We start from the raw sequence: 7,221 nt of genomic DNA, 5'->3' as shown, positions 1-7,221 counted from the left end.
GGATGCTGGTCTTGCTTTGTTTTTGGTGGCGGTCCTCGGGTTTCTCGTAAGTGAAGATGAAGATCTACCGGAGATCAGTTTACTTTGATCTGGCTGGAGAGATGAGTTCCGAAAAACTCCGCTGGTGAATGGAACAGTGCATATTTTGGCTGCAGTTTGCTGGATCAGGTGGTATTCGATCGCGCGCACCATGTTTTTATTCCTACCTTTTGGTTCCGGAGGGAGCGCCGCGAAGCTATATTCTGTGTTGACATCTGGTGACTTTTTGGTCCATGGTGAAGTCAGAAGAAGGAATATCATGAAGGCCGGATTGGTGGACTGACTAAAGGAGGTTCGAGTCAACGTGATGCTGAGGGATCTGCTTGGCGTTCCGGGCTTGCAGCAGTGGTATGCATGTGAGGGCGGCAGCACGTACAGGGGAAGTCCGGAGTCTTACCTCTCAGGGTGAGTACAGGGGAAGTCCGGAGTCTTACCTCTCAGGGTGAAAACCCAAGATCTGGCCTTAACTAGTTGTGTCTGGCAATGTTCTTGTTGGAGGCATTGTTTTGAGAGTGGAGACTATCTTCAGGGAGAAATCCTAAGACCTTTGGTCGGGCGACGACGATGCTGGTGCACTGTTTCCTTCTTGGAGGCGTCGCTTTTGGAGAGTTTGTACTTCAGCTGTTGTCACGGTGGTGGTTGTATTGTTGTTGCTAGGTCTAAAAGGCTGTAGCGGGACTTTTATTTCTTAGTTTTCTTTTCTCTTTTTTGGCTGTGTGCATCCGGACTGTCATTAGGGTGGGGCGTTGTTGCAGAGGCTGGGTGTAATTGGTATCTTTTGATATTAATATATTCCCTTTATCGAAAAAACTAAACCTGCCATTAGAACTACTAAGTACTGATTAACAAAAAATTGGAGGCCCTCCTATTTTGGAGGCCCCGTGCGGTCACACATCCTGAACCTGCATCCCATACGGGCCTGGATAAAAAGATTGAAGTTCGACAAGTTAAATGAGTGCTCGTTTGCTTGAACCGAGCTAAGAATCAGTTTATGCTCGTTAGTCTAAATAATCGAGCTAACCATGTTCGTGAGTTACTCATGAAGATTTGTAACACAAGCTAGGTTTCACTAGTTTTGACTATGAGTCGCTTTAGGGTGTATTTGGTAGCCTGTAGCTACTCAGAAATTCTCCTCTCAACCGTGATTTTGAGGAGATCCGGTGTTTGTTAGGCCGGCTCGTGCTATCTCCACACTGCCGAGGGGATACGAAAAATGCCTCAGAGCTGGGTTGAAAAGCGAAGCTCGAGGGTTGAAGAGCGAAGCCCAAATCGAGCTTCGCTGCTCATTCGGGATGAGGTAATCTCGCAAAGCACGGTAGCAGTGGCCCCGCCCCCTGCACCCCCACCATGGAGCGTCATTCCCCCACCCCTACGTGTCTCCTCTCTTTCCCGTGGTCGCCTCCATGCGCCGCCAAGGTATTCTCGTCGCCAACCACGGCCTGGAGCACCGCCGCCCGACCCTGGATGCCGCCCACACCCCTGGACGCCCCCCGTCGTCGCTGGACCACCACGCTGCCCGCGTGTCGGTGCCCGGCCAGACGCGCCTCAGCACCATACCGGCGGGCAGACGGGCCTTAGCAGGCCCCGCGTCAGACAGAGGCCAGACGAGCCAGAGGCCCACGGCCCTCCTTCCGCCACTGTCTGCGCCCCACGACCCTTTTCCCGCCGCCTCCCACCACTGTCGGCGCCCCACGGCCAGCCATCGCCGACGATCTGCTCCCAGCACAGTTGAGGGCATGTTTGCTTTTTATTTTTGTGCTGAAGGTTCTTTGTGTAAAATTTTGAACCTCTTTGCAAATTGCTTCATGCGTAAATGGTTAAGCTCATATTTGGCTCGCCAAACATCTCATCTCACCATGGCTGAGCACGCCCGACCTACCGAACATGTGGTAAATCTCAGCTCTAGTTGTATAGGCTAGGTTAGATTTTCTCAAGTGGGAAAGTCTTTCAGTGGTGACCCAGTCTACCAAACACACCCTTAGTTATCTCAAATCTTTGGTAGAAATGACCAAGCAAATAGTGGTCTTTAGTCATGCTTGAAACTTTTTCACTAGGATCTAAAAACCTATGCTTCCTCTCTTCCTCACCACGCAATGCACACCTACTCGCGCATTGCCTAATTATAATGCTAGGTAAATAGCCTAGAGATTTCTTAACTGCATGTGCTTGTATATCTTATCGTGGTGATCTGAATACTGATGGGTAGATATATACGCTTAGCTACATGCACATATCTATCCTTAACGATTCATAAGGAGCGCTCGTAAAATCTTAACGAACTGAGGTAAATAATAATTTTAGCTCGTTATTCTTAACGAGCTTAACGATCCAAGCCTTAATGATCACGAGCTTTAAAAGCTGAGCGTTAGTGATCCAAGCAGCTCGTTAGCCACCCCTATATGTAGCTTCTCTAATTTCGATATCAATACATATAAACCTATTGTATATAAAAATAATATAAAGTTCATATAGATATATTGCTCTATCTTAGTTTCAACTCATCATTAGCACAGATCACGAGGAATACTTATTTGGTTCGTTCTTAGTAGAAACTCATGATCGCCATAGTTAAAAATCATTGTTGCGCGAATCACGAAACAAATCTAACGGTATCTAGGAATTTTTCTATGTGCAATCTTACTTGCAACTAAAGAAATCAATTGCAACCTCATTTACAATTTAAAAATCTTTGGAACTGAAAAAAATTAGAAAATTAGTTGCAAACCCAGTTGCAATTAGAGAAACTTGAGTTGCAACTTGAAACTGGAAAAAACAAAATTACAAAAAAATTACAGTAGTTGTAACCCTACTTGCAATTAAAAAATCTTAGTTGCAAGTTGAAACAAACTTGACATTGCAAAAGTCCAGAACTGAGCATGAATTTCGTTCTTAGTTTCCGATAAAAAAAAATTGAAGTCCTCGTGATTGACCTTCCCTACCGAGGTAAAGGAAAGAAAAGAACATATTTAAAGGGCTAAAGAGCCAAAATCAAAGAGATGGCCGAAAATGCACGAAATCATTTTCGCACGAAAGACGCCAGTCACTTTTCCACGACAGCAGCACACGCAGCAACAAATGCTGTTTTGCTAGCTAGAGCTGCAACCTCATCCAAGCAAGTGTAGAGATGGTCCAAAATTCTGAACCCGATCATGCCACTTCAAAGCCCCAATGCTTATCCACTACCAACGCATCAACACATCGATCCAAACCAAGCCTAGGTAGGAAGGAGATCAGATCAAAAACTCGGGGAAGGAAACATCGAACAAGTTGCGGCCGCGCTGCGCGGCCACGAGGACACGAGTCGGCCGCTCCCTGAACCTGAGCCACACGAGTTGCGTCAGCACCTGGGCGGCGCCGCTTCTCTGCCACGTACCGTATCGTGTCCCGGATGCTGCACTGTTGCGGCCGGTGACGTGGATCCGGCGTGGCCGCACTTTCCACGTAACCATGTCGGGGTATCCGTCGTCCAGATCCGGCTTTCAGTTAGACCCGTCGTGTCGGTTTCTCTCACAGCTCGTGGCTGGCCACAACATGGGACAAGTATGGGTTGTCCACACATTCTCCTCCCTGCTCGGCTCCTCGTGGAGGTGGAGCACAGGCAAGGCCGAACCATGTGGCACACGTCAACAAAAAGCACGCAATGGCGACGTGTTCCATTTATCTGTTCTTCTTATCCAAGACAAACTTCAGTACTACTTGCGTCTCTAGCGGGCGGATCCAGTTTTCCGTTTTAGTTCGTGGTACAGTATAGGATAGAAAAGTCTGATCCTACGGCTCGACACAAATGGATTAAGAGCATATACCAGCCCATTTCTGGTTTAAATTTAGACTTAAAATGCGTTGGCGTTTAGACGTTGCGGATGTCTCGCCCATCCTCCATGTTCGCCAGACAACAGTTCAGTGACTCATCAAGAAATAGTTAGGGAATTTTCCATTACATTTGGCAGTCGTGCGCTCTACTAGCCACCATATGGGTCAGCACCGTCAAGGGCCATGTGCCCGCCTTATGGCGTTCCAAGACCTCACGCCGCCGCATGACCCTAGCTGGGTGGAAGACGCATGTCGCGAGCACTATTTGTCTCATCCACCACCTTTAAACGCTGCATCATCTACTACATGGCAGTGTTCCAGTGGGGTCTCTCCGCTTGCAATGGCGTCGTAGAGAGCTCTACCCCTTGGCCTCGCCTCCTCCCCTACCCCCTTGGCATATGGCCCCTGTTGCTCCTCGCGCGCCTTGATCTCAGCATATCCGGTGATCTCCTCTATCTCGAACGCCTTCCTCATTGTTGTGGGTATACTTTATGGGTATATCAACGGCATGGCATAGATCCGGCAAGCCCGGGTGGCCCATATATGATGGTGAGGCATGTGGCCCATCGGGCGGCCCAGTTGCTGTAGATCTTGAGGGATGAAGTCCAGCCCAGGAACAGGAAGCCGGATCTCAACCGACCTACGAAGGAGGCCGGATCCGTGACAGCCCATGAAGTATCCGGATCCAGCACGTACCTGGAGCAAGGCGGATCCTTGACGTATACGGCAAGACATTGTACCGTAGTTAGGCAACTTGTATTCCGGCTAGGACTCTCCATGTAAACCCTATATCCGTGCGCCTTTATAAGCCGGATCCCGGGAGCCCTAGAGGCACAACCACAACTCATTGTAACAACGCGAAAGCGCCCGGATAATTCCGGACAAGCGGCGGTAGGCCTCGTCATCGTGCGGGTGTTCCGAAGCCGGGTAACTCGCGTACCACCGTCCCGTGTGCACTCCGCCCTATGGCCCCTACTTCTTCTCCCCTCGTGAGGATCCCTCCTCCAGAGGTACCGTCGATTAGGCAACGACGGTTGGCGCCCACCGTGGGGCCTGCGGCGTACGGAGGCCGGAGCCGGAGGGTTCCGCCATGGGAAGCTACGACGACACCATCGGCTGTGGGGCGTGTCCTTTACGCCGGAAATCTGCCGATCGTCCCTCCGGATGAGTGTTGGATTCCGGCTAAAACCGACCCCGTCAAGCTCTCCATCATCCCAGTTGGCGGCATACACATCTTCATCGGGGAAACCGTCGGTTCCGACGGAAACCCACTAGTAAGTAGCGCTGACGCGACCGCCGCTGAGCAGGACGCAGTCGCGAAGATCCGATCCGAGACGCAGGAACTTCCCGGTGAAGATTCCGCCTTAGATCCGAAAAATCAAAACCCACCCAATCCGCCCCGAGCAGGAAGTAACGGTGGAAGACCAATGCGGATCCGCCCGGGTCTCCCGGGTGTTAGAGAAGCAAAGGTGTCACTTCGTACACTTCTTGGCCCATACCGCCGGAACCGCCCCTCATGGAGCCGGAGCTGGTCCCGAGCAGGTCGAGGCCCGGAAAACAACGCTGCTCCGGATCGGCAAGAGGTCTGTCGGAGAAAGCGAAACTCCGAGTCGAAGAGTCGATTTTGGGAAATCTAAGCCCAATCTCCGGAGACACCCAGTCCATGGACACTGCAGAGTTTGATCGTAAGGTGATGGAACTCGGATACGGTGAACAGACTCGAAGTCGATTCCGTCCAGCCAAAGCGGTACTTGCAATCGTAGCGGCGCTCGGAGAAGACGGATCGAAGCGGCGGACACTCAATCCGACCCCTGACCATCCCACCACGGATCTCCGATGTCACGGGAGCGGCCCCGAGGGGATTCTTCCTCGGAGAGCCTCCTGTCGCTCGAAGAGATAGTCGCACAAGCACGCATGGATTTGGTCGCAAAGTCGGACGTCCTCAACAAGCCAATAACCCTCGGCGACGCCGCGGATCCGGAGGCTTTAGAGGCCACTAGAAAGGAGATGCCGGCCACGGCCAAAAGTTTGCCAACACCGCAGCTGCTATATTGGATGAGAGGGAAGAAGCTGCACTGATCATGGATCGCTTTGAAAGACAGGATCGCGAAGTCACCGCAACGCTCGAGCAAGTCAAGAGTATGAGAAAGGAGTGGGAGGTGAAAATGACCTACGCACAGGCGGAGGTCGATAGAATCATCGGAGAAGCAATCCCTCCCCGCAGGATCAACTCGCAACCCCTGCCGAATAGCAGCCGCTCGCCACCCCAAAGGACAATATGGCGAAAGCTGCGAAATTCGAAGAAAAGTGACGAGGAGATTGACATCAACTACTTACGCACGCTCGTCGCTTCGGCGGTTAAACAGCAGAGCAAGGCGGACACTTCGCGCAAGTTGGAATCTAACCCGAGCATTGCGTCTCCACCTGCGCGAAGGACGCCCACAACAATCGCCATCGAGATGACGAGTCGCGAACCGGATCCTCGGAACGCAGAAGGAGAGCCAGGGAACACCCAAATCCGATCCCCGTACCATCAAAGACGCCACCGTCAGATCCGAGAAAGGGAAAAGATGCAATGTACTCTGGACGAGACAAGTACCGCAACGCCTCTCCTCCGCCTAATGGTTATCCGCGTCCCCCTCGTCGCCGTAGTCCAGCCGGAAACACCAGGCCTCAAGGGCACGGTGGAATTGTTATCCGCGACATCGTGATGCCCTCCGGAAAGCCGGAGCAGGAGCGCACGCCGGAACCTCGCGGAATCGGAACAATGATCGTGAGCCCGAGCCTAGGAGGAGCCGGAATGAGGAGCGCGACCGGAGCCCCGCCGGAGCCGGGACGACCGGGGCAGCCGGCGTCACGGCGAAGGCAGCCACGGAGCCGGATCCGGCACCGGGAGGGCCGGGGAGAATCTGCGGGCGGAAGCAGGAGGTCGGATCGGCCCCCTCGCAGGTCTCCCTCACCACCACCTAGCGGTGGCGGCGGAGGTGGAGGCGGAGGTGGTGGCCGGAGATCTCGCTCTCGCTCACAGTCTCCCCGTCACGGCTCGCGCGACGCGCGGGAACGCCTCAACGAATACGTGAACCGACTACATCGGACCAAAATGCTTTGGCGGGATGATTCGAGAGGAACCAAAGCCAAGGAGCTCCCTCAAGCTACCCGGAAATCTGAAGCATTATGATGGCACCGAAAGGCCGGATACCTGGATTGAGGATTACTATAATGCGAGTAACCTTTGCCGGAGGAACCCCTAATATCGCTGCCGCATGCTCCAGGTTGTACCTTGTAGGACCAGCCCGGATCCGGCTCAGCGACTCGATACGTCCAAAACGTATCTACTTTCCCGAACACTTTTGCTATTGTTTGGCCTCTAAT

Source organism: Lolium rigidum, chromosome 3 (genome assembly GCF_022539505.1).
Source record: "Lolium rigidum isolate FL_2022 chromosome 3, APGP_CSIRO_Lrig_0.1, whole genome shotgun sequence".
In the NCBI taxonomy this organism is placed as follows: Eukaryota; Viridiplantae; Streptophyta; class Magnoliopsida; order Poales; family Poaceae; genus Lolium; species Lolium rigidum.
This window is presented reverse-complemented; position numbering follows the sequence as displayed.